A 12,258-nucleotide genomic window follows, 5' to 3' on the forward strand; every position below is an offset into this window, starting at 1 on the left:
GCTCCTTCATATACTCTTATCTGGACAAAATGACAAGGTGGAAAAATTCACCACAAAAAAAAGAATAAGAGGCAGTACCGAAGGCTAGGGACCTAATCAATACAGACATTGGTAATATGTCAGATCTAGAGTTCAGAATGACAATTCTCAAGGTTCTAGCTGGGCTCGAAAAAGGCATGGAAGATATTAGAGAAACCCTCACGGGAGATATAAAAGCCCTTTCTGGAGAAATAAAAGAACTAAAATCTAACCAAGTTGAAATCAAAAAAGCTATTAATGAGGTGCAATCAAAACTGGAGGCTCTCACTGCTAGGATAAATGAGGCAGAAGAAAGAATTAGTGATATAGAAGACCAAATGACAGAGAATAAAGAAGCTGAGCAAAAGAGGGACAAACAGCTACTGGACCACGAGGGGAGAATTCGAGAGATAAGTGACACCATAAGATGAAACAACATTAGAATAATTGGGATTCCAGAAGAAGAAGAAAGAGAGAGGGGAGCAGAAGGTATACTGGAGAGAATTATTGGGGAGAATTTCCCCAATATGGCAAAGGAAACGAGCATCAAAATTCAGGAGGTTCAGAGAAAGCCCCTCAAAATCAATAAGAATAGTCCCATACCCTGTCACCTAATAGTAAAATTTACAAGTCTTAGTGACAAAGAGAAAATCCTGAAAGCAGCCCAGGAAAAGAAGTCTGTAACATAAAATGGTAAAAATATTAGATTGGCAGCTGACTTATCCACAGAGACCTGGCGGGCCAGAAAGAGCTGGCATGATATTTTCAGAGCACTGAACGAGAAAAACATGCAGCCAAGAATACTATATCCACCTAGGCTATCATTGAAAATAGAAGGAGAGATTAAAAGCTTCCAGGACAAACAAAAACTGAAAGAATTTGCAAACACCAAACCAGCTCTACAGGAAATATTGAAAGGGGTCCTCTAAGCAAAGAGAGAGCCTACAAGTGGTAGATCAGAAAGGAACAGAGACAATATTCAGTAACAGTCACCTTACAGGCAATACAATGGCACTAAATTCATATCTCTCAATAGTTACCCTGAATGTTAATGGGCTAAATGCCCCAATCAAAAGACACAGGGTATCAGAATGGATAAAAAAACAAAACCCATCTCTATGTTGCCTCCAAGAAACTCATTTTAAGCCCGAAGACACCTCCAGATTTAAAGTGAGGGGGTGGAAAAGAATTTACCATGCTAATGGACATCAGAAGAAAACAGGAGTGGCAATCCTTATATCAGATCAGTTAGATTTTAAGCCAAAGACTATAATAAGAGATGAGGAAGGACACTATATCATACTCAAAGGGTCTGTCCAAAAAGAAGATCTAACAATTTTAAATGTCTATGCCCCCAATGTGGGAGCAGCCAAATATATAAACCAATTAATAACAAAATCAAAGAAACACATCAACAATAAAACAATAATAGTAGGGGACTTTAACACTCCCCTCACTGAAATGGACAGATCATCCAAGCAAAAGATCAACAAGGAAATAAAGGCCTTAAATGACACACTGGACCAGATGGACATCACAGATATATTCAGAACATTTCATCCCAAAGCAACAGAATATACATTCTTCTCTAGTGCACATGGAACATTCTCCAGAATAGATCACATCCTCGGTCCTAAATCAGGTCTCAACCGGTATCAAAAGATTGGGATCATTCCCTGCATTTCAGACCACAATGCTCTGAAGCTAGAACTCAACCACAAGAGGAAGTTTAGAAAGAACCCAAATACATGGAGACTAAACAACATGCTTCTAAAGAATGAATGGGTCAACCGGGAAATTAAAGAAGGATTGAAAAAAATCATGGAAACAAATAATAATGAAAATACAACAGTTCAAAATCTGTGGGACACAACAAAGGCAGTCCTGTGAGGAAAATATATAGTGGTACAAGCCTTTCTCAAGAAACAAGAAAGGTCTCAGGTACACAATCTAACCCTACACCTAAAGGAGCTGGAGAAAAAACAAGAAAGAAAGCCTAAGCCCAGCAGAAGAGAAATCATAAAGATCAGAGCAGAAATCAATGGAATAGAAACCAAAAAAAAAACACAATAGAACAAATCAACGAAACGAGGAGCTGGTTCTTTGAAAGAATCAATAAAATTGATAAACCCCTGGCCCGACTTATCAAAAAGAAAAGAGAAAGGACCCAAATAAATAAAATCATGAATGAAAGAGGAGAGATCACAACACCAAAGAAATACAAACTATTATAAGAATATACTATGAGCAACTCTACGCCAACAAATTTGACAATCTGGAAGAAATGGATGCATTCCTAGAAACATATACACTACCACAACTGAACCAGGAAGAAATAGAAAGCCTGAACAACCCAATAACCAGTAAGGAGATAGAAACAGTCATTAAAAATCTCCAAACAAACAAAAGCCCAGGGCCAGACGGCTTCCCGGGGGAATTCTACCAAACATTTAAAGAAGAACTAATTCCTATTCTCCTGAAACAGTTCCAAAAAATAGAAATGGAAGGGAAACTTCCAAACTCATTTTATGAGGCCAGCATCACCTTGATCCCAAAACCAAACAAGGATCCCATCAAAAAAGAGAGCTATAGACCAATATCCTTGATGAACACAGATGTGAAAATTCTCACCAAAATACTAGCCAATAGAATTCAACAGTACATTAAAACGATTATTCACCACGACCAAGTGGGATTTATTCCAGGGCTGCAAGGTTGGTTCAACATCCACAATCAGTCAATGTGATACAACACATCAATAAAAGAAAGAACAAGAACCATATGATACTCTCAATAGATGCTGAAAAAGCATTTGACAAAGTACAGCACCCCTTCCTGCTCAAAACTCTTCAAAGTGTAGGGATAGAGGGCACATACCTCAATATCATCAAAGCCATCTATGAAAAACCCACCGCAAATATCATTCTCAATGGAAAAAAACTGAAAGCTTTTCCGCTAAGGTCAGGAACACGGCAGGGATGTCCATTATCACCACTGCTATTCAACATAGTACTAGAAGTCCTAGCCTCAGCAATCAGACAACAAAAGGAAATTAAAGGCATCCAAATCAGCAAAGAAGTAGTCAAACTATCACTCTTCGCAGATGATATGATAAGATATGTGGAAAACCCAAAAGACTCCACTCCAAAACTGCTAGAACTTGTACAGGAATTCAGTAAAGTCTACGGCCATACCACCCTGAACGCGCCCGATCTCGTCTGATCTCGGAAGCTAAGCAGGGTCGGGCCTGGTTAGTACTTGGATGGGAGGAATTCAGTAAAGTGTCAGGATATAAAATCAATGCACAGAACTCAGTTGCATTTCTCTACACCAACAACAAGACAGAAGAAAGAGAAATTAAGGAGTCCATCCCATTTACAATTGCACCCCAAACCATAAGATACCTAGGAATAAACCTAACCAAAGAGGCACAGAATCTGTACTCAGAAAACTATAAAGTACTCATGAAAGAAATTGAGGAAGACACAAAGAAATGGAAAAATGTTCCATGCTCCTGGATTGGAAGAATAAATATTGTGAAAATGTCTATGCTACCTAAAGCAATCTACACATTTAATGCAATTCCTATCAAAGTACCATCCATCTTTTTCAAAGAAATGGAACAAATAATTCTAAAATTTATATGCAAGCAGAAAAGATCTCGAATAGCCAAAGGGATATTGAAAAAGAAAGCCAAAGTTGGTGGCATCACAATTCCGGACTTCAAGCTCTATTACAAAGCTGTCATCATCAAGACAGTATGGTACTGGCACAAAAACAGACACATAGATCAATGGAACAGAATAGAGAGCCCAGAAATAGACCCTCAACTTTATGGTCAACTAATCTTCGACAAAGCAGGAAAGAATGTCCAATGGAATAAAGACAGCCTCTTCAATAAATGGTGCTGGGAAAATTGGACAGCCACATGCAGAAAAATGAAATTGGACCATTTCCTTACACCACACACAAAAATAGACTCAAAATGGATGAAGGACCTCAATGTGAGAAAGGAATCCATCCAAATCCTTGAGGAGAATACAGGTAGCAACCTCTTTGACCTCAGCCGCAGCAACATCTTCCTAGGAACATCGCCAAAAGCAAGGGAAACAAGGGCAAAAATGAACTATTGGGATTTCATCAAGATCAAAAGCTTTTGCACAGCAAAGGAAACAGTTAACAAAATCAAAAGACAACTGACAGAATGGGGGAAGATATTTGCAAACCACATATCAGATAAAGGACTAGTGTCCAAAATCTATAAAGAACTTAGCAAACTCAACACCCAAAGAACAAATAATCCAATCAAGAAGTGGGCAGAGGACATGAACAGACATTTCTGCAAAGAAGACATCCAGATGGCCAACAGACACATGAAAAAGTACTCCATATCACTCGGCATCAGGGAAATACAAATCAAAACCACAATGAGATATCACCTCACACCAGTCAGAATGGCTAAAATCAACAAGTCAGGAAATGACAGATGCTGGCGAGGATGCGGAGAAAGGGGAACCCTCCTACACTGTTGGTGGGAATGCAAGCTGGTGCAGCCACTCTGGAAAACAGCATGGAGGTTCCTCAAAATGTTGAAAATAGAACTGCCCTATGACCCAGCAATTGCACTACTGGGTATTTACCCTAAAGATACAAACGTAGTGATCCGAGTGCACCCGAATGTTTATAGCAGCAATGTCCACAATAGCCAAACTATGGAAAGAACCTAGATGTCCATCAACAGATGAATGGATCAAGAAGATGTGGTTATATATACACCATGGAATACTATGCAGCCATCAAAAGAAATGAAATCTTGCCATTTGCGACAACATGGATGGAACTAGAGTGTATCATGCTTAGCGAAATAAGTCAAGCAGAGAAAGACAACTATCATATGATCTTCCTGATATGAGGAAGTGGTGATGCAACATGGGGGCTTAAGTGGGTACGAGAAGAATCAATGAAACAAGATGGGATTAGGAGGGAGACAAACCATAAGTGACTCTTAATCTCACAAAACAAACTAAGGGTTGCTGGGGGGAGGGGAGTTGGGAGAAGGGGGGTGGGGTTATGGACATTGGGGAGGGTATGTGCTTTGGTGAGTGCTGTGAAGTGTGTAAACCTGGTGATTCACAGACCTGTACCCCTGGGGATAAAAATATATGTTTATAAAAAATAAAATATATTAAATAAATAAATAAATAAATAAAAATTTTAAATTTTTTTTAAAAAAGAATATAAGTTATATATAAGAATATATAACTTCCCTTACAGGTTTATTTCCTCTAACACTGGCCATTCCTCCAGCATGCCTTATTCCAAAGATGCGCAGGTAAAAAACAAAACAAACAAACAAAACAAAACAATCAATCAAAAAATAACCTAATAGAGCAAAAAGTGCCCAAGGATTGGCATTACAAAGAGGGAAATGAGCAGTTTCTGGCTCAATTAAGAATGGCATAAAATAGGACAATTGGCTGACTTAGCATAATGATGATACTGACTGGAAGCATAATCATATTGATTATTCTATTTCTTATTTTCTACATGGTATATTTATTCACTGCTTAATCTAGGTGCTGTTTGTAGATCATCCAGACTGTCTTCTGGTGGTTGCACTCTCCTTAGCAGTGTAGGGAAAGGATAAGAAATAAAAGGGAAGAAGTAAAGGGACTTCTGATTCCAGATTAGATATGGAAGTAAAGTCATGGTTAGGGCTTTGCTTTGACTTTTTCTTAGTCTTTCCAGAATAGCTAATGTTATGACTATTGTACCTTTGGGTACTGATAATCAACATAGTGCCTAGTGGGGCTTGTTACTAGAGCTATTTTCTGTGATCATTATAGAGTTCCAGCACTCTCTTTTGCTGAAAATGGCAGGATTTACTATTTATCACAATTTTTCTCCAAAGCCAACTCCTCATCTATCATAATCAGTGGTAATTTCTATTTGGCAATAGTTCAATTAAGTCCCTTATCTCATGTCCTGTTTCTCAACCCTTAGGTGCCCATGGCCAGAGCCCTTGTTCTAATGGGGCTTTTGAGTTCTAACCCAAAAATGCCAGGTGCTGTATCAAGAAATACGTAGTAGCTTTTAAAGAAGGTCTCCTCCATCAGAGTGTGGTTGAGCCAATATTAGTCAGCGGCACCTATATTCTTGATTCTCTTCCCTTTGAAGGCAATAGCTTAGTAATCCAGATAGTTAAAACCGCTTCTGTATCTTTCACATCTTGGAGTTCAAGAATAACTTAATTCCCAGCTAAGCCCTATTCTTCCCAATGATTATTCAAGCAAGAAAGGGTAACAGTGAGAAGATGGATTGGGGATAATAAAATGGTTTCATCCAAGGTGCTCTGACAACTACCTCTCTCATCATCTTCTCTCATGGTCTTCTTACCTCCCTGCAGACTCAGGTTTCAACTACCATCCTATGTCCACACATCGAATACCACTGGTTGGTTATTAAGCCAGAGAATCCCTCCAGTTCTTCAGGCAGTAGCTCCTGAAGAGTACTCTAGCCAAATGACTGGATTCTCCCCATGAGCAAGGCCAAGTAAGGGTTTTTTTAGACTGTTCTCAGTTCAATTCTTGCCTACCCCCAGGCACTTCTTGTCCTGTTTTATAGTGATACAATAACAGTAAAAAAAAAAGAAAAAAGAAAAAAGGATATAAAAAGGGAGGTAACAATGAGGAAGTGGAGGGTAGAAGGAATTTGATAGTTTCAGCTGCCTAGGAGTAATAGAAGAAAATAGATTTTGCTTGCTTCAGACCCTACCTCTTTCTGAGCTAGAGGAGGTATGGGCTGGGATCAGAGGAAAGGGGATGGATAGAATATTTTGTCCTTCTCCAAGCTGTTCAGACTGCTTTGTTTTAGACACCAAATTTGAACCACAACCACCCCCACTCAACAGAGCAGGAGGCATCATTTGAAGGATCCTCTAGTGTCTGTAACATCTAGGTTTATAATCATTTCCTAGGGGATCTTTAATAATCCATTTTTGTCCAGGTCTTCAGGGCTAGAAATCTGTATCAATGCCAAACAGTTTCTTCGTGACCCCTTGACTTTCAATTCCAGGTTCAATCCTATTCCAAGACTGGAAGATTCACCTGAACTGGAGGTGCCTCATTCTCATGGTAATTTGAAGGTCACGGCATTTCTATTCCATTTGGTCTATAACAGAATTTGCTAGGCAGACTCCTGCATCTGCTTCCAGCTGAGGTAGAATGTGAATCACACATGAAGAGATATAAAAAACATTCCAAGTTTCAAATCCTGTCCTTTGTAGACACATATTTTTCACAATCCTCTTACTTGAATAGTATCTCTCCCCTTGCAACAATGTTTTTACATATAGTAAAAATGGCAAGTTCTCCCTTAGAGGTCCAAGAGGACTGTACACATAAAAATAACTGTAAGATCATGGGCAAACTGTGGTTTCTCAAAGGCTTTTCGGCCCATTCTTTGATTGTACTTACATGCATCTTTGAATTTAAAACTGTCTACATTCCATGAGATAGGTACTGTCATCATCTCAGTCTTATTAATGAGGAAACAAAAGCAGAGATTTAATGACATCACAGCAAGGGGCAAAAGCAAAACAAACTCAGGCAATGATTCCCAAGAATGCTGAACAATTACTATAATCATGCTTTTGGGTATTCTGTAAGACTTTTTCCATGAACATGACATGAAGCACTCTACTAAAGGTTAGTTATAATTAGGGAGAGCTATTCTCAACTATAAGCTATTCATCATCCAAACTCTTCTTATAAAAATGTCCCCCTTCTCATAAAAGAGGCTATATGGAATATATAATGAGAAAAGGACTAATTTAGATGTCAAGTGATCTTAGATCTGGGTTCACCTCAGCTATATTTATATTGTGACATTGAGCAAGTCATGTTTTCTGGACTTCAGGTACCTGGTCTTTATTAACAAGTGTTTTTATATACACAAATTCTAATTACTCTGAGAATTACATTGCTAACACCCTCCTGCACAAAATACAATGGAATCTAACTGGAGTGAGGGAATAAAACCACTACACTATGAAGATGAGTGCAGCTGCAGTCACAAAAGAGCAGTTTCTTTTTTTTTTTTTAAGATTTTATTTATTTATTTGACAGAGAAATCACAAGTAGATGGAGAGGCAGGCAGAGAGAGAGAGAGGGAAGCAGGCTCCCTGCTGAGCAGAGAGCCCGATGCGGGACTCGATCCCAGCACCCTGAGATCATGACCTGAGCCGAAGGCAGCGGCTTAACCCACTGAGCCACCCAGGCGCCCACAAAAGAGCAGTTTCTTAACCTCCAGCATTATTGCCAAATGTCCCATGGGAATGGAAGGGCATAGTAGCTCACCATCATAAATGGATTCCATATATCTTCCTCTATTCTAAAAACATAGATGGCATTCCAGGGATGTTTTCAGAATCATTGACTGTTAAAAAAAAAAAAAATTCTGAAAGTAAAAGGGGATGGAATTTACTCTAGGTCTGGGGAGATAGAGTTAATTGATTCTTGTCTATTAAAAAGTGAGGCCTCAAAAACCATCCTACCTCTAACATTCCTCTTCATACAAAGGGCCAACAGACACATGAAAAAATGCTCAACATCACTCATCATCAAGGAAAAACAAATCAAAACCACCGTAAGATACCACCTCACACTGGTCAGCATAGCTAAAATGAAAAGCTCAAGAAAAAAACAGATGTTGGCGAGGGTACAGAGAAAGGGGAACCCTCTTACACTATTGGTAGGAATGCAAACTGGTGCTGCCACACCAGATAACAATATGGATGTTCCTCAAAATGTTAAAAATAGAATTCCCCTATGACCCAGGAATTGTACTACTAGGTATTTATCCAAAGGACACAGTGAGTCAAAAGGGCCCATTCACCCCAATGTTTATAGCAGCATTGTCCACAATATCCAAAATATGGAAAAAGCCATCCATTGACAGATGGATTATATACACATATATGTATATATGTACACATACACACACACACACACACACACACACAAATGGACTATTACTCAGCCACCAAAAAGAATGAAATCTTGCCATTTACAATGATGTGGATGGAACTGGAAAATAGTATGCTCAATGAAATAAGTCAATCAGAGATAGACAATTCTATAGTTTCACTCATATGTGTAATTTAAGAAAGAAAACAGATGAACACAGGGAAAGGATGAAAAAATTAGATGAAAACAGAGGGAGAGCAACTGGGTGGCTCAGTTGTTTGGGCAACTGCCTTCGGCTCAGGTTACGATCCCAGAGTTCTGGGATCAAGTCCCATATAGGGCTCCTTGCTCAGGGGGGAGTCTGTGTCTCCCTCTAACCCTCTCCCCTCTCATGTTCTCTCTCTCACTCACTCACTCTCTGAAATAAAATCTTTTAAAAAATATAAGAGAAAACACGCCTGAGTGGCTCAGTGGGTTAAGTCTCTGCCTTGGGCTCAGGTCATGATCTCAGGGTCCTGGGATCAAGCCCATCTGCTCCAAGGTGAGCCTGCTTTCCCCCCCCCCACACCCCCCGCCTACTGGTCATCTATCAAATAAATATTTTTTAAAAAGAAAAAGGGGGGCGCCTGGGTGGCTAAGTGGGTTAAGGCCTTTGCCTTCAGCTCAGGTCATGATCCCAGGGTCCTGGGATCGAGCCCCACATCGGGCTTTCTGCTCAGCGGGGAGCCTGCTCCCTCCTCTCTGCCTACTTGTGATCTCTGTCTGTCAAATGAATAAATAAAATATTTAAAAATAAATAAAGAAAAGAAAAAGGAAAGAAAACAGAGAGGGAGGCATATCATAAGAGATTATAGGAAACAAACTGAGGGTTGCTGGAGGGGAGGTGGCAAGTGGGGAGATGGGGTAATTGGGTGATGGGCATTAAGGAGGGCATGTGATGTAATGAGCACTGGGTGTTGTATGCAACTGATGGATCACTAAATTCTACCTCTGAAACTAGTCATACAGTATATGTTAATTAAATTGAATTTTTTTTAATTACCTCTATCCAAGATAAGGGTAATGCATACCTAAGTACGCATCAATAGAAAATTGGTAAGGAAGATGTGGTATATGTATACAATGGAATATTCTAAAGCAATAAAAATGATGAGATCTTGCTATTTATGGACCGAGAGGGTATTATGCAAGTGAAATAAACTGAGAAAAACAAATACCGTATGAATTCAGTCATGTAGAACTTAAAAAAAAAATGAATAAACAAAAAGTGGAATCAGACCTATAGAGAACAAACTGATGGTGGCCATAGGGTGGCCAATAGGTTAAAGGAATTGGGAGATACAGGCTTCATTATGGAATAAGTAAATAAGAGGAATGGGGAATTAAATAGCATTGTTATAGCATTGTATGGTGATAGATGGTAGCCACACTTGCAGTGAGTGTATGCAGAGAAGTTGATCACTATGTTGTACACCTGAAACTAATGTAACATTGTGGGTCAACTATACTCATATTCTTTTTTTTTTTTAATCACCTTTATCAAGTCAAGGGAAGCAATATAGTTAAGAGTTTAAAGGTATGAGACCTGTCCACAGGTTTCCCCATTTACCATATAATTATCATCATGCTCCATCATTTGGCATAATTCCTAAGAATGGTCGATTCTTCCATTTGTATTCCTGGCCCCCTTCATTTTTTTAAGTTGCACCTATAACTAGCAATTTTTATGCCTAATCACTGTGAACAGAATGGCTGGCTCAATTTTAGACCCAACTTAAATTACAAAATTTTCAACTTAAAATGGTGTAAGGTTGCCAGTGTTTACTAGTCCCAGTAACATTACCTGAGGAAATAATCCCAGAAATACATACGGAAAACTTCTCATAACAAGGGTAAAAGAGTAAACCAACAGGAGGCACAAATTAATCTGTGGGTGTGGCTTTGGCCTAGAACAAAACATAACTAGGAACACACAGTGATCGCTCCATCTTTATCCTACAGAAAATACAAAAGCTGGAAAATACTATTATTTGCTTTGACACTTTCTAAATATTCCTGCTGCCCCTTTGAAACTGTCACATCTGACCTTTCCTCATTAAGCAGAAGACTTGGTGCTTCTCACTTCCTCTCCATCAGAGGACTGAAACTGAGATTTTTGAGCAGCAATGGTATCACAAACCCAGGAGTAAGCAGAGCAAAATCACAAGGAGACTGTTAAATCAGCCCATGAGGGAATCAAGGCTGCCAATGGAGTCAGACCCTCATTAGATAGCCAAAAATTACCTCAGCAAGAACTCTTTCTAACCTCCCCACTTTTCTCCCACCAACGTATCCCTGTCCCACACACCTAGCCTTGCAGGGAAATGAAAATAAACAGCAAGGGTTAACTAGGTCCATTCCCTTTCAGAAGCAACACATCATGATAAGAGTCAATTTTACCACCTGACACCCTATTCATTTATAACACGGTTATAATGAGTTCTCCAGGTATCAGTGTCATAAATACATGTACTGAAGTCACTTAGGCCATGACGACTTAAAAAGACTTTGTCTTCAAAGACAGTATTTTGTCAGTTTGTCAAAAAGGAGTATAAATTCTTACCTATAAGCACTACAAGGAGTCATATACCTATGAAGTCACCAATCTATATTTAGGTATTTAGCCATTCAGAATTCTAGGATTACCAAAGATCCATTCACCCAGTCAGGATTCTTTAATTATATAATGTGACTTCCTGCCTGAATACATCCTACTTCCCACATACTTACAAAAAAGTTTTGTTATGCCTTACTCCTACACCTCCCCCATACCTCAATAGTTTTTTGCTTTTTTTTTTTTTTAAGATTTTATTTATTTGCTTGACAGCGACAGGGCAAGAGAGGGGACATAAGTAGGGGAAGTGGGAGAGGGAGAAGCAAGCTTCCCACCAAGAAGGGAGCCCAGTGCGGAGCTCAATCCCAGGACCCTGGGATCATGACCTGAGCCAAAGGCAGACACTTAATGACTGAGCTACCCAGGCACACTGCTTCTCACTTTTTTTCTACTGGGTTTGTACTTCTCAGTATCCCTGGCCAAAATCACTGAAGGAATAAAGAAATGAGACCTCAAACCATTTATCCATGGTGGATGATTAAGGTAATTTAAAAAGAGAGAGAGAGAGAGAGAGAAATTACTAGTGAACCTAAGAATACTGAGGTAGAACTTGTCACATCAAAATACAAAACTTTCAAAACAGTACATTTTATTTGACATTAGACAACATTCCCCAATTTC

This window comes from Mustela putorius, unplaced genomic scaffold (assembly GCF_011764305.1).
Source record: "Mustela putorius furo isolate JIRA1106 unplaced genomic scaffold, ASM1176430v1.1 tig00001114_pilon_pilon_pilon, whole genome shotgun sequence".
In the NCBI taxonomy this organism is placed as follows: Eukaryota; Metazoa; Chordata; class Mammalia; order Carnivora; family Mustelidae; genus Mustela; species Mustela putorius.